We start from the raw sequence: 22,248 nt of genomic DNA on the forward strand, positions 1-22,248 counted from the left end.
TAGAGTTTACTGTACCAAGTCACTCTAATAAGTCTTGATTGTTTAGTCACAACTACCAATTGGATAATAATATTGCACAGTAACAATTGGACACCCTTTTAAGGGCCTTTGAGTAGCTGATAAGTATTAGTGGGTGGAGGCAAGTGGAACTAATGTATAGTCTTGGAGAGAGGGGCACAGCTGGAGAAACTGTGCCAGCCTTCCCCAGGAGTGTCTGTGTGGTTGTCTAAACTCTTCTCATAAAGTGCATGCGTGTGTGTATGTGTGTCAGCTACTTGGGCAGGGACACAAAGCACTGGTTGGACTGAGAGAGTGCTAGAGGTTTTAGCTTGCCCACTAGGCTGAGATCTGGACCCTATAGCTGTGCCAGTGAGGACCTGGAGAGCAAGGGAGCGACTAGCCCCAGACTGACTGTGATCTCTGTGTGCTCTTAAGGGAAATAGCACTTTAATGTGTCTATTTGTTATCCTTTCCTCATATATGAGATGCCCTCTCTGGTGTTAGTGGTGAGGATTGAGGCTCCTTAATTGCTGGGCCAGTGCACGGGCATCACATGTAGTACCGGTATTTAAAATGTTTACAGTAACTGCGGTGGTGGTGCTGCGGTAGCGTTGTCACCTCCCAGTAAGACATTGTCCTGTTCGATTCTCAGCTAGAGCGTCTTCTGTGTGGAGACATGCTTGAATATGTGTACCTTCTTTGAAGGTTGTGCATCAGGGCCGGCAATTCAGCATGTAAAAATCTACTGCCAATCATTAGCGGACCGGAGTTCCGCTGTGGTGACCCCTAACTGGGAAAAGCCAAAAGACTCAACAAGAATATCAACATTGGTGAAGAGAAAATGTGGCTTTTTAAGACTTTGATCTGTTAGGTACTATTGTGGGAGTAAGGACAGAGGGTTTTAGCAGATTCTTCAGAAAATCTTACTTCTCATCAAGGAGTTACATTTTGCATATTTAAAAATGGTTTGTTTTTGAGAATTAACAGAAAATCAATGTGGGAGTTGATTATCTTGATATTAGATATCAAAGATTCTCAAACCTGTGAATCAAGAAACAAAATACTATGGCATTAGCAGTGTAGTTTTTTTCAGGGTCTTGTAATGACAAGCTGTTGTGAAGCAGGAACTAAAACTGCAGTTGATGTTGCTTAATGTAAGGTGACTATTTTAGAAGGTGAAAGAAGTTGAATGAAGTCATTTAAATATTGGTGAAAAAATAACTGGATATGATGCAGAGGAAAGCAGTAAACTGGACCTCAAAGTGATAAACATTAAAATATTTATAAAATCTTCCTTGTAAGATGAATGCACTCATTGTTTCTTATTTTGGAGTGAATATTTTGCATTTATCATTTTGAGCTCTGGTTCTTTATTTTCCTCTGCCTCTTCTCAAGTTATTTTTATTTGTTCTGTTGTATCTTGACATTTGAGGCATCAGTATTTTATTACAGCTGTTAACTATTAGTAGTCAATTGATAGTCACTTAGTCACTTAGCAGTGTTCTCATAGTGATACAAGGGCAATGAACCTGAAGATATTATCTGAGGTTTATTGCAAGTAAGTAGGAATTTTTGGAAGTTGTTGATATCATGGGGAGGCCATATGTCAGCTGGTTAAGAGGTGCCACCCTTTTCCATTTGCTATTTTTTTTCCTTTTTAGGATATTTTCTTTGCCCTGAATAGGAATTTCATTATCTTGGATTTTCTAACCTCACTGTGATTCTGGAAGCTTAGTTCCTTGTCCATCCAGATCCTTGGTTAGCAAACGTATTTAGTGTTTTTCAGTGGGTCTTGCTTGTTGTATTTTGGGTACTATTTAGTCCCTAAAGATCACTGCTCTTGTGTATTTAATATGTAGGAGGAATCTGCAGTCCAATAACCATGGGGAAAAAAGTCCTCCTTTATGATGCTGTGGTAGGAGCTCGATGTATAAATCACCAAGTCATCATTGTAAATTGATATTTGGGGTAAGCCAGTGGGAGTTTTACTGTTAATCAAGGAAAACAGTTAAGGTATGAAACAGAACCTTCATGGATATATTTTACAATGGGACTGATGATAGCAGCGCCTGATTCCATTTAATCTTTAAGATTCCTGTTTTGGATATACAGTCTTTAATACATTGTAAATCTATGATTCATATCCCCTCACTGATTACCGAGTCTAGTAGGAAGCTATGATCCACTAGATTGAAGACTTTGGCCAGGTCAATGAAAACTCTCCCTGTTAAATTACTTCTAGCCATATTTTAAAGGCTAGCATTTGTAAAGGTACCCAAAGCAGTCAAAATACTTCTACTTGAGTATAACCTGTGCTGATCTCTTAAATGCATTGTGTCTCTGCAAATACAGGGAAAATTTTGAGAAATTCATTTTTTCAAATAGTTTATTTCTAGGTCTAGTAGAATTGAAATAGATCTAACTGTTTTGGCATAACTGATTGCAGTGGGAATTGTTTTTACAACAATGGCTTGTTTCTAGATAACAAACATGGAGTTGCTGGCAAAAAAGCTATAGAGGATGGGCTACAATGTGATCTCAGCACATTCTGATGGACTAAGAGTGTAGGTTATTATGTCACGGGAGGGGGTGGCATCTCTTAGTATTTGTTCCAAGAGCAATTGTATTTGTGAGTTATTGGTAAATGCTAAATAAATAGACAGATTCAGGTGAGAAAGCTAATAAGAGACAGCTATGGTCAAAAAGAATGCACCAAAAAAAGAAAAGATGTTTCTCCTCTGTAGCAGTTGTGAAGGTCATGGCTCTCTGTCTGCAGCAGGATGTCCTGTTGTCAGCACAACTCCAGTGCATTTTACCATTTATGGTCCTGTCTCTCTGATGATGAAATCCCTCTTTAATGAGCACTGAATCCTCCCATTGTGAGTGTACACTACTATATATCATGCCAGTACTAAATCTAACCTGGTATATTTTCCTCAGGATTGTTATTACTGTGCACCACCATGATACAACTACGGTGGCTCTGTGTTTCCATGATTTATTTGATTTCACTGCATCTACACAGGGCAGTGAACATTTTCCATTAACAGTAGTCATGGCAGGTTATACAACCCTGGAACAGGTTCACAGTCTCCAAGCAATGACTCAGTAGGACAAACCTGTGGTTTAGCATTACTAAGAATTAATGGCGATGGATTATGTAGCGATAGAACTTAGGACAACCCTGTTTTGGGCAGGGGGGGAGTGACATTTCTTTTAGTATTCTCTTTTTACATGCTACCATTTTACTCCCTTTCTCTTCTCTGGATAACATGTGCCAGACAGTTGTTTTAATAGCGTGCCCTCTTCTTACCTCTGGCTGCATCCAAAGTAGGAATATATATTTTTATTTTGGATTTTCATAATTATAAAATGTACGTTTATATCTAATACTAATAGTTTCTTGGGTCCTACTTCCACTGCAGTTATATGCATTTTAAATTTCTCACCAGGTCGCCCAAGTCTTTAAAATGTGCTTTTAGGTGTTGAGATATTTTAACAGAAAATAGAAGGTAGCTAATTTGACTCAAACATGGCTTTGGCTCAAACATGATGGTTTGCTGAGGTTTGGCATAGTTCTCTGTAATGTTCATCATGTTTGTTTAAATTTATATATGTTACAGTTAAGTGTGATCCACCAACATTACCAATGAATTAGTTCTATGAAAGCACCCTGAATGTTTCTGTAGGTAAGGAGACATAAGCTTAATGCCTCAAGACTGCCATGGTAGGATGACTTAGCTAAGCTTTATATTCACATTCTGAAGCATTTCTAAACCTCTCTCAGCAACTGCATTTTTATAACTATCTACAGTACTCTCCATGAATACTCAAAGTCTTAAGAGGGATACTTATTTATTGAATTTGTTAACTGTACGAACAATGTATGTTCACGGTTTGAATTTTAATGCATGGCTATTTATCTGTTACTGTCATGTGTTGCTATGCAGTTCTTTGAAAGATTTGCTTGCTGTGTATGAGTATCCTAGATATGTTCCTGTTAATGTTTCACTCAGCGAGAAGCCTTTTATAGTATAAATGATTTTATAGTTATTTATTATGATGTGAAGCATCTCATATTTGTAGTTCTTTAATATAGTATTGATGTGGCACTCTTTTATTAATTTTTCAAATGTATATTATGTTTAGATTTTCATTGATAAAAGTGGTTTCCATTTTAGTATCACATTCATGTTTTCTGATCCAGACCTATTTATTTAAAAAAATCATATTGCAAAGTACAGCAAGATCCTTGATGCACATAATGGAAAGTCTCTCTCTGTTCATTAGATGACAAAAATCAGAGATTCTGCTAGTTTTCCCTTACCCTACACAGTACAACACCAGTGAAGCCAAAGTTTTGCATCGTTTGTCTCTGAAAGTACTCTAGGAGCTCTCCCTTACTCTGTCTACCTATCTGTCTATTTATCGATCTATCTATCTATCTATCTATCTATCTATTTATCTGTCTATCTATCTATCTATCTATCTATCTATCTATCTTTCTGTCATTCTGCTCTTTATTCCCTCCTAGATCAGATATTAAGTGCACATGAGAGATCCTCTGAAATAAGTCAGCAAAGCAGAAATGACTGGATGCACATGTAAATGCCTTTTTGAGATAGCGACAACACATTCATGAATTCTACTAGTTTCGTAGTGGCCATGGTAAGTCCGGGACAGTCACCGTGACAAATACACTGCTTAAGTATGACATGACCTGCCCCCCCCACATGCACACACTTTTGTTCAGCCTGGATACTGACATCAGTAGATGCATATTATGATGACCTTGTTATGAACGTTCAGGCTACAAAAACTATAGATCAGGGATGATAACACTTTTTTCACTATTGTTATTTTGATTACAAAATACAGACAGCTCAAAATTAGATGAAAGCACTATCTGGAAGGATTAGTCTCTCGAACTATAATCCCAGTTATAAGAGTTCAGAGGACTCGTGAAATAATGCATCGTCCCATTTAACTGTGAAGTAAGGTCAGCAGCAGCTATGGATCACTGCTCTAGGGTAAGAAGAGTGAATAGAGGTACATATTTTGCTTTGCACAGTAAATCATAAGCAAAATGGACAGAACCACCCTCCATACTAATAATGTTACCTGTCAGAAGGAACATGGTCATGATGTACTATGATCATATTGAAACCCTTCTGCAATACGTATCCACTATGTAAAGTGTGAAACAGGAAGGCATGCTACAAAGTACATGGTACATAGCTCTGTGTGAATTAAGGTGGTGGTGGATGAGAGGGTGTTACATTAAGGCCATGGTGGAAGAGAGGAGGTGTTACATTAAAGCAGTGGTGGACAGGAGGAGGTGTTATATGAAGGCAGTTGTGGATGGGAGGAGGTGTTACATTAAGGTGGTGATGGACTGGTGGAGGTGTTATATTAATGCACATTTGGACTGGAGGAGGTGTTACACTAAGATGGCAGTGGATGGCAGGAGGTGTTACATTTAGGTTATGGTGTACAGCAAGAGGTGTTACATGTAGGCAGATGAGGACTTCAGGAGGTGTTACATTAAGGAAGTGGTGGACTGCAGGAGGTTTTGCATTATGGTGGTGATGGACTGGTGGAGGTGTTATCTTAAGGTGCATTTGGATTGGAAGTAGGGATACAATAAGGTTACATTAAGGTGGCAGTGGATGGCAGCAGGTGTTACATGTAGGTGGATGAGAACTTCAGCAGGTTACATTAAGGTGGTGATAGACTGGAGGAGGTGTTACATTACGTCAGTGGTGCAATGGATATTGTGTTACATTAAAATAGTGGTGGACATGAGAAGGTGTTACATTAAGGTGGTGATGGATGAGTTGGGTGCTACATTCAGGCAGTGGTGGACTGGAGGAAGTGTTACATTAAGGCGGTGGTGGATGATAGGAGTGTTACATTAAGGTAGTGGTGAATGGGAGGATGTGTTACATTAAGGCTGTGCTTGACAAGACAGGGTGATATAATAAGGCAGTTGTGGACTACAGAAGGTATTTGATTAAGTTGGTTTTGGAAAGGAGAAGGTATTACATTAAGGTGGTGGTGGAGCAGAGCCGGTGTTATATTAAACTGTGATAGACTGGAGGAGGTGTTACATTAACATGGCGGTGGAGGGGAAGAGGTGTTGTATTAAGGCGGTGGTGGATGGGAGGAGGTGTTACATTAAGTTAGTGGTGAACTGGAGTAGGTTTTACATTAAACCAGTGGTGGACTTGAGGATGTGTTATATTAAGGCAGTGGTGGACTGGAGGAGGTATTATGTTAAGGAGGTGGTGGATGAGAAAAAGTGTTACCTTAAGGCAGTGTTGGATGAGAGGAGATGTTAAATTAAGGTGGTGGAGGACTGGAGTAGGTTTTACAATAAGGCAGTGGTGGATATAAGGAAGGTTACATTAAGGCAGTAATGTGGACTGGAGAAGGTATTTTATTATGGTGGTTCTGGATTGAAGGTGTTACACTGAGGTGGTGGTGGACTGGAGGACATGCTATATTAAGTTGGTGGTGGACTGAAAGAGGTGTTATATTAAGTCAGTGGTGGAGAGGTGGATGTGTTATACTAAGGTGGTGGTGGATGGGAGGACATTTTATATTAAGCTATTAGTGAACTGGAGAAGGTTTTATATGAAGACAGTGTTGGATGAGAGGAAGAGTTACACTGAGGACATTGTGGACTGGAGGAGGTGTTACATTAAAGTGGTGTTGGACTGGAGGAGCCCTTACACTAAGGTGGTGTTGAACTGGAGGAGCTCTTTACATTAAAGTGGTGGTGGACTGGAGGAGGTTCATAGGTTCATAGGTTCATAGGTTCATACTAGGCTATCTGCCCAAGGGCATTTATAAGCCTAGCCCATAGTTATGTGGCTTTCGCCACCCCTTTAGTTTGAATAAAAACTATGCCTATCATTTTTCTGTGCCTCTGTCAAGCAGTGACACTGAAGTAATCCCTGGGGTATATCTGCGATCTCCCATCCATTGGTCAAGATTCCTCTTGAACAAGGCCAGCGAGGTGCTCTGCCTCACATGTACCGGGATTTTGTTCCACAGCATAGGGAGTCTCTGGGTGATGAATCTGTCCCTCCAGCACATTCTATTTATAACCGTGTCAAGGTTTAAGTCTGCCGCCCTTGTGGTTTTGAGGGATCTAGATTTTTTGAGGTGAAGCATATTCATCAAATCTGGGTTTGACATGGCCTTATATGTCAGGCACAGGTCACCTCTGAGCAAGCGGTATGAGACTGAATAGAGCTGGAGTTCTTTCAGTCGGGCAGCATAAGACATATTTTTGAGACCCTTTATCCTTTTGGTGAGGAACTTTGGGGCCTTTCAAGCTGCATCAGGTGTCTGGTCAGATACATTCCGAATGGGGCATTGTACTCAATCATAGGTCTAATGAGTGATGAGTACAGGGGACGATGACCTCCCTTGATCTAGATGTGAATCCCTTCATGATCAGGTGGGCGATATAGAAGGTTTTCCTAACTACTTTAGCAACATGAGTGTCAAACGAAAGGCTACTGTCAACTTGGGTCCCCAGATCCCTGATGACTTTTCTGTGCTCAGTGGATTGCCATCTATATGGTAGCTAGGGCTAACCTTGTCTTTCCCGAAGGGTATGACTATGCATTTTTCGGCGTCTAACTTCACGCCATGGCTCTGGCACCAGTTATCCATTTCTGTGAGGCCCTTCTGGAGGATATCTGTGTCAGATGTGTTTTCGACTATGGCCCAGTTTGCAGTCATCTGCAAACTTTGTCAGCCATAACCCTCCTGTGTTTGCTTGTACTTCAGAAAAGTAGATGCGAACAAGAGTGGACCCAGGACTGAGCCCTGTGGGACACCACTTGTGACAGGCTTTGAGTCTGACATGGCTCCAGCAACTCTGACCCTGTGGGTTCTGTCGCTTAGCCAGTTTGCAACCCATCTTGTGATGTATGGGTTTACATTCAAGCTGATGAGTTTTTCGATGATACCTGAGTGGGGTATTGTGTCAAGGCCTTTGCCAGGTCGAGGTAGGCTGTATGGACTGCCTTTCACTCATCAATGGCCTTGGTGACTGTCTCGAAAAAGTCAACCAAGTTTAAGAGGCAGGATCTGCCTTTGACAAAGCCAAACTGGGTTGGATCCAAAGTCTGCAAGTTCCCTATGTCTTTATTTATGAGTTCCATTATGATCCTCTCCATGGCTTTGCAGATAAGGCTTGTCAAGCTAATGGGGCGGTAATTTCCAGGGTCTGTGGAGGCACCGCCTTATGAAGTGGGACCACAGTCGCCGTGCGCCACTCCTTGGGTACGTATCCTGAGGTGAGGCTAAGATTAAACAGCTGTCCTAACTGTGGGTTTAATTCCTCATTGAGTTCATGAAGCACACAGCCGGGGACACCATCCGTCCCATGGATGCTGTGTTTTGCCTTAGTGAGGGCAGTTCTCACCTGTCCGCTGGGGATGTTTGGGGGGCTACGATCCTCTGGAATAGATATCTCTCCTTTGGGGGAGGGGGAGAAGTTTGCACTGAACCTGTCAGCCAGTATGTTAGCAATGTGTGTAGGTTCAGTAATTTTCACATCATTTTGAACTAATTCTGAGCATATCTGGGAGTTTCCTCCTAGGTTTCTAACATAGCCAAAGAAGGCCTTATGATTGTCTTTAGAGTCCTTGGCGATTTTTCTCTCAAAATTTGCCTTGGATGATTTTATGAGAGCTCTTAGTTTTTTACTTATAATGATCAAAGGTGTCTTACCTTTCAAGGATTTTGCTCTATCTTGTAGTAGCTTCCTCCTTTTGTTGTAGAGCTTGTTTATGGCTGGGGTCCACCAGACTGGACGCTTGCCTTTGGTACAGAGAGTCTTAGTTTTGTTTGGGATTGCCTGATCCATGCAGTCCTGTAGGTGCTGGTAGAAGGCATTTGTAAGTGATTCAGCGGTTTGAGTAATGTTTACCACTGGCTCAGGGGCCTTAAAGGAGACCACACTAGTTTTAGAAGTGTGAAATCGGCTTTGAGAAGTTTTTCACTGTGGTCTTTTTGTTTCAGGTGGGGGCGGGATGAGGACCTCCAGCGAGATTAGTTTATGATCTGATCTCACCAGTGAGGGGTATACTTCCGGTGTTGAACATTTTGATCCCATGTTCGTGATGATGAGATCAAGTATGTTTTCACCTCTTGTGGGGATGGTGACTAGTTGTTCCATGGCATTTGAGTTTATGAACTCCAGGAATCTTTGGGTTAGAGTGTTCGGGCTTGAGTAGCGTTCCCAGTCTATATTAGGGTAGTTGAAGTCACCTAGTATGATGGTGTTTGGAGATACATTTATCCCCTCCAATGTTTTCAGGAAGGCCATGTGAGGTTCCTGAGTTTGAGAGGGTGGCCTGTAACATGCTACAAATTGCAGAGCAGTCTTGCCTATGGTTAATTGCACCTGGATGGTCTCTGATGCATCGCGCGTTGCCACCAACCTTGAGGTGTGGGTGTCTTTTATGAATATGGACACCCCCCTCCTTTCTTGGTGTTGTCCGGATTTTGGGGCCGGAACGCATGATATGAGGTGAAACCTGTTAGTGCTGGGGTGCTCTCAGGAGCCTTGAACCAGGTTTCTGTCACAGCACAGACATCGATGTTCTCCATATTGAGAAGGGCCTCGAGTGCGTGCATCTTGAGATTGAGACTTCTGGCATTGAGCAGCATTACCCTTAGTTTTTTTCCTTTTTGGTGTTCTAGGGTGGTAGGTTTAGAATTTGAGCCTTGCCTAAAAAAGGCACTATAGGGGTGGCAAGAGCCTTTGCCAATATCCGGAAGCCCAGGGGTGACAGGTGCAAGCTGCCCCTGCGAAGCAGCGTGGCTTGTCCAGCATGTCATCCCAGGCAGACAGACATTGGATCCCCTTTGAATGACACCAGAATTTAAGCCAATTATTAAAGCTGATCATCTTATCACTGTATTGTGGCATCATTCTAGGTGAAGGTAGGATACTGCTCAAGGTCAGGGTCATACCTGCCTGGGCTACATAATCAGAGAGCTCCTCGATGTCCCTTTTCATGTAGTCCAAGGAGGTACGTCTCAGGTCGTTGACACCAGCGTGGACAATGACTGAGTCGTACTTGTACCTGCTGTTGAGAGACCTGAGTGCTTGCGTTATGTGGCGGATTCTAGCGCCCGACAGGCAGCTTACTGTGACCTTCTCCTTACTCAGTCTGGTGAGCGGACGTCAGTGTGTCTGACTATGGAATCACCAATGACAAGTGTGTCTGGCATTTTGTTTGGCCTTAAGGGCTGTGACTGTTTGACACTCTGACTGTGTGGTCTATGTGTTGCATGTGTTGGGTCGTGAGGTGGTAGTTGTTTGGGTGTCTGCTTTGGTGGCCTCTGCTGTTTTGGTAAATTTTGATCAGAGCCTCCGAGTATGTCTTTGTGTGAGTATGTGTATGATTTGAAGTTGTGATGGTACCATGTGTGACTGGGTATGTATTGTGTGTGGTTACCTTCTCCTCCTGTCTGGTCTTGCCAGTCCTATGTTGAGAGAGCTCAGCCTCCAGTTTGGCCGTATAGTTGCATCTCTCGCATGTATTTGTGTTTTGTGGGAGAAGGAGAGGATTGTCTGTGTACATGAGGCAATTGTAACATTGCCTCAATATTCCCAGGTTCACCAGTTGAGCTGGAGAGGACACTAGCAACTGATCCCTCGACATACTAGAAGTAGTAGATAAAGAACTTTCAAAGGACTCCGGGGGAAGTGGGTTTTAGGCTGGTGGGGTACTATCTATAATAAGAGCGCTTTATCAAGGTGCAAGTACTGTAGGAGTAAGTGCTAGGCTTTACAGATAGAGAATAGTCTACTTGGGAATCAAGTAGAGATGAACTTTTCAGTTATAGGATATGCTGGTTAGATCAGCAGTACAGTTTAGCGTGTTTTATAGCAGGGGGCTGAAGGGAGCTAGGAATTGGCCCAAAACGACCAATGGACTACTAGTTTCTGGCTGAAACTTCACCGAATCGGACAAAAAGGCCGCTCAGTGCTTCCCACTCCCACTGGTAAGCAAAGAAACTTCCCTCCTTCCTAATAAGGCAATGGATCAGTAACAGGAACTAAAAACAAAGCCCAGGGATCAGCAACTCTGAAACTGGACTACTCTAGTTCAGTAAAGTGGGAAAACAAGAGATTTTTTTGTTTTATTACAGAGATAAGGAAAAAAACAGACAGTAAATGCTATAAATGCTGTAAATCGGCTAGCGCACTTTAGTGTGTAGCCTACAGAAACAATTTGCAACAATTAGTAACTTAAAGTGCAATAAACAGTGTAAAATGCAGAAATCACTTAAAGTAGCAGTAAAACAGGTGAAATGCAGTCGCTGTTATATTAAGGTGGTGTTACATTAATGTCATGGTGGATGGGAGGAGATTTTATATTAAGATTTTCATCGACTGGAGGAGGCATTTTATTAAGGTGGTTTTGGAGTAGAGGAGGTGTTAGAATGAGGTGGTGGTGGATGGGAGGAGGCATTTTATTACGGTGGTGGTGGACGGGAGGAGGTGCTACATTAAGGTGGTGATGGACTGGTGGAGGTGTTATATTAATGCACATTTGGACTGGAGGAGGTGTTACACTAAGATGGCAGTGGATGGCAGGAGGTGTTACATTTAGGTTATGGTGTACAGCAAGAGGTGTTACATGTAGGCAGATGAGAACTTCAGGAGGTGTTACATTAAGGAAGTGGTGGACTGCAGGAGGTTTTGCATTATGGTGGTGGTGGACTGCAGGAGGTTTTGCATTATGGTGGTGATGGATTGGTGGAGGTGTTATCTTAAGGTGCATTTGGATTGGAAGTAGGGATACAATAAGGTTACATTAAGGTGGCAGTGGATGGCAGCAGTTGTTACACGTAGGTGGACGAGAACTTCAGCAGGTTACATTAAGGTGGTGATAGACTGGAGGAGGTGTTACATTATGGCAGTGGTGCAATGGATATTGTGTTACATTAAAATGGTGGTGGACATGAGAAGGTGTTACATTAAGGTGGTGATGGATGAGTTGGGTGCTACATTCAGGCAGTGGTGGACTGGAGGAAGTGTTACATTAAGGCAGTAGTAGATGAGAGGAGTGTTACATTAAGGCAGTGGTGCATGGGAGGAGGTATTACATTAAAACTGTTGGTGGACGAGAGGAGATGTTACATTAAAAAGGCAGTAGATGGGAGGAGGTGCTATATTGTAGGCGGTGGTGGATGGGAGGTGATATTACATTAAGGTGGTTTTGGACTGGAGAAGGTGTTACATTAAGGCAATGGTGGATGATAGGAGTGTTACATTAAGGTAGTGGTGAATGGGAGGATGTGTTACATTAAGGCTGTGCTTGACAAGACAGGGTGATATAATAAGGCAGTTGTGGACTACAGAAGGTATTTGATTAAGTTGGTTTTGGAAAGGAGAAGGTATTACATTAAGGTGGTGGTGGAGCAGAGCCGGTGTTATATTAAACTGTGATAGACTGGAGGAGGTGTTACATTAACATGGTGGTGGAGGGGAAGAGGTGTTGTATTAAGGCAGTGGTGGATGGGAGGAGGTGTTACATTAAGTTAGTGGTGAACTGGAGTACGTTTTACATTAAACCAGTGGTGGACTCGGGGATGTGTTATATTAAGGCAGTGGTGGACTGGAGGAGGTATTATGTTAAGGAGGTGGTGGATGAGAAAAAGTGTTACCTTAAGGCAGTGTTGGATGAGAGGAGATGTTAAATTAAGGTGGTGGAGGACTGGAGTAGGTTTTACATTAAGGTAGTGGTGGGTATAAGGAGGGTTACATTAAGGCAGTAATGTGGACTGGAGAAAGTATTTTATTATGGTGGTTCTGGATTGAAGGTGTTACACTGAGGTGGTGGTGGACTGGAGGACATGCTATATTAAGTTGGTGGTGGACTGAAAGAGATGTTATATTAAGGCAGTGGTGGAGGGGAGGATGTGTTATACTAAGGTGGTGGTGGATGGGAGGACATTTTATATTAAGCTATTAGTGAACTGGAGAAGGTTTTATATGAAGACAGTGTTGGATGAGAGGAAGAGTTACACTGAGGACATTGTGGACTGGAGGAGGTGTTACATTAAGGTGGTGTTGGACTGGAGGAGCTCTTACACTAAGGTGGTGTTGAACTGGAGAAGCTCTTTACATTAAAGTGGTGGTGGACTGGAGGAGGTGTTATATTAAGGTGGTGTTACATTAATGTCATGGTGGATGGGAGGAGATTTTATATTAAGATTTTCGTCGACTGGAGGAGGCATTTTATTAAGGTGATTTTGGAGTAGAGGAGGTGTTAGAATAAGGTGGTGGTGGATGGGAGGAGGCATTTTATTACGGTGGTGGTGGACGGGAGGAGGTGCTACTCTAAGGCCATTGTGAAGTGGAGAAAGTGTTACATTAAGATGGTGTTGGAGTAGAGGAGGTGTTAGAATAAGGTGGTGGTGCACTGGAGGATGTGTTACATTATGGCAGTGGTATAGTAAGGTGGTGGTGGACATATGTAGGTGCTACATTAAGGCAGTAGTGAATAGGAGGAATGTTACATTAAGGTGGTTGAGGATGGAAGGATGTGTTATATTAAGGCAATAGTGGATGGGAGAAGGTGTTACATTAAGGTAGTGGTGGACTGGAGGAGGTTTTACATTACCTTGGTGGTGTTGTAGAGAAGGTGTTATTTTAATGTGATGGAGCACTGCAAGAGGTGTTACATTAAGGCAGTGGTGGATGGGAGAAGGTAATATAATAAGGTGACGGCCTGAAAGAGGTTTTACATTAAGGCTGTAGTGGATGGGATGAGTTGTTACATTAAGGTGGTGATTGATGGGAGGTGTTACAGCAAGGTGGTGGTGGATGGGAGAAGATGTTACATTAATGCTGTGGTGGACTAGAGGACATGTTATATTAAGGTGGTGGTGGACTGAAGGAGGTGTTACATTAAGGTGGTGGTGGACTGAAGGACGTATTACGTTAATGTGGTGGTGGACTGAAGGATGTGTTACATTAAGGTGGTAGTGGAATGAAGGATCTCTTAGATTAAGGCAGCAGTGGACTAGAGGAGGTGTTACATTATGGCTGTGGTGGACTGAAGGAGCTCTTAGATTAAGACTGGTGGACTGGAGTAGGTGTTACATTAAGGTGGTGGTGGACTGAAGGATGTGTTACATTAATGTGGTGGTGGACTGAAGGAGGTTTTACATTAAGACTGACTCAACAGTAAATCAGCAATGGGAATAGATTATCACATGAAGGATATTGTGATTATAATGATGGATTTTATTGCAGCATTTACAATAGGTGATTTATTTAAAAAGTGCATAACCCAAAGTCTTGCAGTACAAAAAGTGATAAATAACACATATGTCCAAAATGTAGCATAAAATATGAAATACTGAAAGCTAAAATAACAGCAAATCCAAATTCAAATTACAGAATTTAAATTTACAAATCTCAGACTTTATTGAACAATTAGGTTTGTCATCTTTTTTGTTACTTTGTGGTAAATGAAAATGCTCAGTTTGGATAGGAGTAGGAATCAGTATTAGCTTCCATTAATTTTATCTCTGCTTTGAAAATCATTTTTGTATTACAATACATTAAAAATTGTGGGAAATAGTGGATTTTGGCTGCAAAGAGGTATTTGCTACATGTCAGTTGAACAATTCTGTATTACTGAATTCTTTTCTTTCTGTAGCATTTTTGTTTTGTATTATTATTTTGTTATGACAGTTTATGCAAAAGTCCTGCCTTTCATCCATATACTTTATTTTGCTTTATTTTTCAGAAAAGGAGAACATAGGTAATACATCTGTTTTGAAGTATCCCTGAGTTGCTGCTTTGTTAAGGCGGTATAGGAAGTAGGAGACATGGATTTACAAAAGTGTCACATTAAAGACTTACAAATAAACTATATTATGCTTTGATACAATCGTGATGTTTCAAAGGTAGACCTCAGATCTGCCATGTAGCGCAACCTCCAACTTAGAATTGCAAATCATGGCTTATCCAGTTACGAATGCTTTGGATGTTGTATATATTCCAGACACTTTTGGGTTCTCCTGTCAGAAGAAATGGAGACTTGTTATTAGCCTAAACTATATTACTGAAGCTGCTATTTGCCCTCACATTAATCCAAAGAATTATTTATGTTAAAACTTTAAACCACAGCTATGTTACAGCTTTTTTTTTTTTGTAAAGCTGTGTAGGCAATGGAAGGAAACATTATTTCAAATTTTGTCTTATTCTGTCTTATTAAATCTAATTTAAATTACTCTTGAAGGAATTAATACAATTAATACAGGGTTGCTTTAGTCGACTGTCACAGTAGTATCCTGTGCAAGATTTGCCCATTGTTACAGCCTAAAAGTGCTATTCCTGTTTTTCTTAAATGAAAATAATACAGATATTGTGTTATTTTTATAACATTCTCCTCTTTATCTAAGGACTTTACAGACATGCACACACATGCAAACACATGAGTTATCACATCATATAAGGCAATCATTTACTGAGACAGTGACATTTGTCATTTGTCAGCTGACTTGTTAACACTTCTTGGAAGAGAAGTACAGAGTGTTCTAACTGCTGAAAGTAGCTAATAGCCATTCAGTTACTGGTCCATAATTACACTGCTGAATTACTTAAAATCAGTCAAGCTCAGTAATATTAGCACAGAAATGTGTTCTAACAGTCCTATAATCTGAAAGGTTCTTATTTCAGGTCATTTCGCAGTCAAACAATGAAAATGAATCAGTGCTCAGAGAGAATGACAAAATGGGAATGTTGGCCTATTTATGTATACTGCATAATATATTCCAGATGTTTTATAACCTATGTCTCTTTAAGTACTCCAATAGAATGCATTTTGATTTAGTTATTAAAATAATAGTTTTAAATAGTATGACTACTCTTCCTCCAGTAGGTTTAAATAAGTGCTTTTCTATACTTGCCAAAGAAAACTGGAGTTCATGACAGAATACATCTCACATTAAATGGCTGTGGAACATAAACGTTTATTGCATCAAATCAGACAAGAGCAATCAAATCCCTCCTGAGCAAGTATGCAGTTTATTAATATTTTATACAATGAATAAACAAAATATTGGTTTGCAGTGATTTCCTACCTTTGTACAAAGTCCATCTCGTACATATGCAGATTATTTCCACAAAATAATTTGAAAGGTGAGATGTCAAAGTGCTGTTTTCTTCTTCCGAAAGTGACATGTTTTTAGCAGTATAAGAATGCTTGTGTCATTTTTATTCAGTATCTGTATGAAAAAGAACTATTGTTTTATGTTGTTCTACCCTTAGAAAATGTCAAAGCATAAATTATTAAGAGGTTTAAGAATAATGGCAAAGGGTATCACAACTTAGAAAAATGCCTGCTAATGCTAAACTACAGTCTTGTCAAAATTCACTGAATATAATGCCATACAGAAGTCCATGTGGTTTTATTCACACACACACACACACACACACACACACACACACACACACACACACACACACACACACACACACACACACACACACACTAACATTAAAGAGCATGCTTTTACTTAACTCCATGCATTGCAAACATACAAAGATATACGCTAAGGAAAACATACAGTACATAACACTTACCTCACCTGTCTGTTGTGGCTAGCCCAAGAATACTTTCGTATAAGTATTGTTAATATGTTTTTCTGAATATTTTGTCCATCTTTCTTCATCCCAATGTCTGACCATTCACCATTTACCTGTTCTGGTTTTGCACAGACTCATCCTTCTCATGCACGTAATGGTATGGCAGAATGTTTTGCGTACAGACAGGTGTAGGTTAGAAACCATAATTGAAAGAAAAAGAAAAAAATTAGACGCAATTTAAGCAAAAACAAAGCTTTATTATCAAGTGCATGAAAATATAAATACCCATATTTTTTATGTAGCTAAATACAAATACACATAGTACTGTGAACACTGTTGAGTGAACTGTTGAGGAAGAAAGAAATTATGTATTGTTTCTATTATGTAGCAAATCCAGAATTTCCAGAAAAAACAATATATAACAAGAAGAAGGAAAAACTTAAGAGGAAAGAAAAATACTTACAGTTGATAACCGATTCAAAGGTACAGATAAAAAATGTAAGATCTTTAATGGAGCAGTTCAGATCAAAACAATGCTTACATAAAGTTATATTAGATCATCTGAAAAATAAAAACATATGATTAAGGAAATTTTTCAATGAAAAGAACAAAAACCAGAGGAGAGCAAAATACATAAAAAGAAGAGTAGACTTGGGAAAGAAAATAGATCTGCTATTATATAATATTTATGCAGAAAAGAAAGCTGTTTTAACTAATATGATCACTGGGGCTCCAAGGATATCTAAAGATATATGCAAAAGTCACCAAGACGGCATATTTTGCAAAGGAGAGAATAAGAAAAAAAGTGGAATGTATTGAAAAGGAACATATTTAGTGATGCTGAAAAGCAATATATAGAATTTGAAGTAATAGAACAACTCAGAAGTGAATGGTTTAGTCCTAGGAAACAGCGCAATAGAACAGGATACTTGTATAGTGGATATGCTGTAAATTTTTGGAGCCTTATGTAGGAAGCCTGATTAGAATTCGAGTAAAGATCACACAGCAAGGGGAAGAGCAGGAAACAGAGAGTAAATAGGGCAATCACAGCCAAGAATAGAATAGTCTAAGGGAAGATTTTCTTCATTTAATAGAGATGTATTGGCATGTTTAATCCCCAGTTCGATTCTCAGGTGGGGCATCTTCATGTGTGCAGTCTGTGTATCCTCCTTGTGTTTGTGTAGATTTCTTTCAGGTGCTGTGGTTTCCTCCCACATTCCAAAGACATGCAGTATGTGGACTACACACTGTAAATTGGCCATAGGTGTGTGTGTGTGTGTGTGTGTGTGTGTGTGTGTGTGTGTGTGTGTGTGTGTGTGTGTGCACGCGCACCCGCACGCGAGTGATATTAAAGACCAACCACCGCAGGACTAGTCACCGGGTGGTTTAAAACTTGGCTCTAGATGATTGTCACTGTTGAAGTGACACCTTGACCTTATGTGCAAAAATGGGAAAAAGGGGTTTTGGATAGATGGACAGTCATGTTTAAGACAGATGAGGAAAAAGGAGTACAGAAAATGAATAAAACCCAGTGTCAGAAGACTAAAATAAATGAATATAGTAATTAGGACAATTAAGAGTGATTCATGTCATGTAACAGAAATAAATAAAATATTGAACTTTGCAACTCAACTAATAATATATAAATTGCTGCAAAAATGCAGAGTAACAAAGGAAAGGAAGTAAATAAAAAGAATGCCACCACAAAAGCATAGAGAAGCACAGAGTAGAGAGAACAATAAAGCAAGTAAGACAAAAAGTACCATTATCGGAAGAATACAGGAAAAGGAATAGACTGCCAAAAGTTCAAAGAAAGACAGATGTGATAAAGCTACACATAACATCAAATCAGCTCATTGTTTATTTTACAGCATTTGCAATAATAACTAAATACATCAGTACAAGCAGAAAACTTTACAGGATTCATAGAAAATATAAAAGAATGTATAAAGCAAGCATGTTTCTGATTATATTCCAGTGCGATTGTAGTTTTGCCGTACCCTTTGAGCTATTTGCATAATAGAAGATTACGGTATCAGCTTAACTTCCAGAAACCAACCTTATCAAATGACATCACATCTACATTTTGTGGAGAATTTAAAACAGTATATCCCATCAGACAGGCACCTTAAAACACAACTATACATAGCTAAAACAATCAGATGTGATTTAAGAATAACATTTGACTTTGATAAGTATGCACTTATAGTTAGAAAAACTGAAATATCAAGGAAAATGTCAACCTGGGAAAAATATTTGATATAAACTAACTTGAATAAGAGGAAGTCTGTGTGCACCTGGGAATACAAGAAGGGTCAGTAATAAATCATGAACAAATGAGAACACAGTTTAATAAGGAATATTTCAAAAAACTTTAAGGAAGTTCAAGCTATAAAATCAGCTTACTCTCCCTGTTCGAACTTACAGCTTTGGTCTGATTGACAAGCCTCAAAAAGCACTGAACCAGTTGGACATCATATATAAAAACAGTGCATGACAAAATTATGTATCCCTCAGTCTGAAGGAGATTTGGGCTTCCTAGAAATTATCTATACATCTCAACCTCTTATCAAAAGAAATCTGGATACAGCCATAAAAGTGTGTGTGTGGGGGGGTCAAAGCCTTAAAGTTGGTTATGAATCCCCTGTTGCCGCTAGGATTCAGGTTACTGGCTAAGGCTCTTGCCACCTCTATAGTGCCTTTTTTAGGCAAGGTTCAAATTACAAAACCACCACCATAACAGATAAAAGCATGCAAAATCTGAAGTTAATGCCACTCAATGCTAGAAGTCTATACCTCAAAATGCACTCTCTTGAGGCACTCCTAAAAATGGAGAACATCGATATCTGTGCAGTAACTGAGACCTGGTTAAAGGCTCCAGAGAGCACCCCTACAGTACCAGGCTACAACTCTTACCACACTTTTCGGCCACCAAACCAGGATTGAAACAATAAAGGTGTTGGAGTGTCCATATTCACCAAGGATATTCACACCTCCAGGCTAGTTGCCCAACACAATGTATCTGAAATACTACAGCTGCAACTAACACTAGGTAAGACTGCAATCCAAATTGTAGCTTGCTATAGATCCCCCACCATGCCCCAAGATTCTCACTACACCTTTCTAAACATACTGAAAAATATTAAGATACAACCAAACACCTTAATACTGATTAATTTCAACTACCCTGCCATTAACTGGGAAAACTACTCGGGTACCAGCACCTTTGTTCAACGGTTCTTGGAATTCAAAAACTCCAACACCCTGGATCAACGAATCCATAGTCCCACCAGGGGCTCAAATATCCTTGCCCTAGTCATTATCAACATGGGAGATTGATGCTCCACACCAGTGGTCATCCCCTTGTTGGTCAAGTCTGATCATAAGCTAATCACCCTTGATGTCCATATCCCACCCCCCCACACCTGCAGTAGGGAAACCTCCATAAAAAACTTCTCCAAAGCCAACTTCATGCTACTCAAGTCAGAAGTGACAAACTTCATGACACCCATGCAGACGGGAACTGAAAGTTCGACTGCTGAATCCTACACTAAGGCATTGTACTTGCATATCCACTCGTGCATAAATCGTGCCATTCCAAATAGAACTAAGACGCTCTCCTCCAAACAAAGGAAGCCAATCTGGTGGTCCCCTGCCATAAACAAACTATACAACAGAAGAAGAAACTGTTGCAGAAAAGAGGAAACCCCCAGGATACTAAAAACTTCCTTACCCGCCTCAGTAAGAAGCTGAGATCCCTCATAAAATCCTCCAAAGCTAGTTACGAAAATAAAATTGCCAAAGATTCTAAGGACAACCACAAGGCATTCTATAGTTATGTCAAGAATCTAAATGGCAATGCTCAGATCTGCTCTGAGCTACAACAGAATGGCATTAAATATACTGATCCCAATGATATTGCCAATATCCTGGCAGATTGATTCAGTGCCAACCTCACCCCCCTCACCCCCTAAAGGGCCCATTTCAATACCAAAAGATTCCCAAATTCCAGTAATCACAGCCACACAGGTAAAAAATGCACTCTCCAAAGCTAAGAATACAGCATCCATGGGACCAGATGACAACCCGGGCTGTGTACTACATGAACTACAAAATGAACTGGCACCTCACCTAAGTGTCATGTTTAATCATAGCCTCACCTCAGGCTTCCTGCCCAATGAGTGGCGCATAGCTACAGTTATCCCACTCCACAAGGGGGGAGCCACCTTGGATCCCAGGAACTATCGTCCCATCAGTCTGACAAGCCTAATCTGCAAAACCATGGAAAGCATTTTCATGGAACTTATAAACAAAGACATCGGTAACCTACAAACACTGAACCCCACCCAGTTTGGTTTCATGAAGGGCTGATCTTGTCTCCTCAACCTGATTGACTTTTTCGAATCAGTCTACAGAGCCGTGAATGAGGGTAAGGCAATCCACACAGCCTATCTGGACCTAGCCGAGGCCTTCAACACCATCCCCCACTCTGCAATCATAGATTAACTTCCTAAGCTGGGCATTAATCCCTACATCACTCAACGGGTTGACAACTGGCTTACTAACAGAACCCACACTGTAAAAGTAGCCAACTCCAAATCCAGCTCCAGACAAGTAGAGTACCTCAGGGTTCAGTCCTGGGACCACTTTTGTTTGGCATCTACTTCTTTGAAGTACAGGCCAACACTAAGGGACTCTGGCTAACAAAGATCGCAGATGCCTGCAAACTGGGAGCCATTATTGAATCCCCAAATGATGTGGATATTCTACAAAAGGGCCTTACAGAAACAGATGCTTGGTGCCAGAGCCATGGGCTCAAGCTCAATGCCAAGAAATGTATAGTTATCCCCTTTGGGGAAAAAACATGTACCCGTGAATTACCACATAGGTGGCAGTACACTAAACACCGAAAGGGTGATAAGAGATTTAGGGACAGTGGTCTTTCCTTCGATAACCAAATCGCCAGAACAGTTAGGAAATCCTTCTATGTGGCACACCTCATCACTAAGGGCTTTTCATCCAGAAAAAAGGAGGTCATTGTCCTACTGTACTCATCCCTCATTAGACCCATTATAGAATACAATGCCCCATTTGGTATGTACCTCTCAAGACAGCTGCAACAACTGGAAAGGCTGCAGAAATACCTCACTAAAAGAATAACAGGCCTAAAGCAGATGCCCTATGCTGACTGTCTAAAAAAACTCCAACTATACTCTTTCACATATCGTCTACTCAGAGGCTATCTCTGCTTAACATACAAGGCCATGTCAAACTCAGAGCTGCTGGACATGCTACACTTAAAGAAATCTCAATCCCTCAGAGCCACATGCTCCAGGGATCAAAACCTTGTCATCACAATGAACAAAACATGCTGGAGGGATAGGTTCCTGACCCAGATACTCCCTAGACTCTGGAACAGACTGCCCATACATGTCAAGCAGAGCACCTCCTTGGCCTTCTTCAAAAGGAACTTTGACGATTGGATGGGAGATTGGAAATTCACCCCGGGGATCACGTCAGTCACCCTGCTAGACAGGGGTCCAAGGAAGCAAATATTGTGGAAGAAATAGCCAAGGAATTGTTATGGCTAGACTTGTATTGGACCT

This window comes from Protopterus annectens, chromosome 6.part0 (genome assembly GCF_019279795.1).
Source record: "Protopterus annectens isolate FY-2018-M chromosome 6.part0, PAN1.0, whole genome shotgun sequence".
NCBI lineage: Eukaryota > Metazoa > Chordata > Ceratodontiformes > Protopteridae > Protopterus > Protopterus annectens.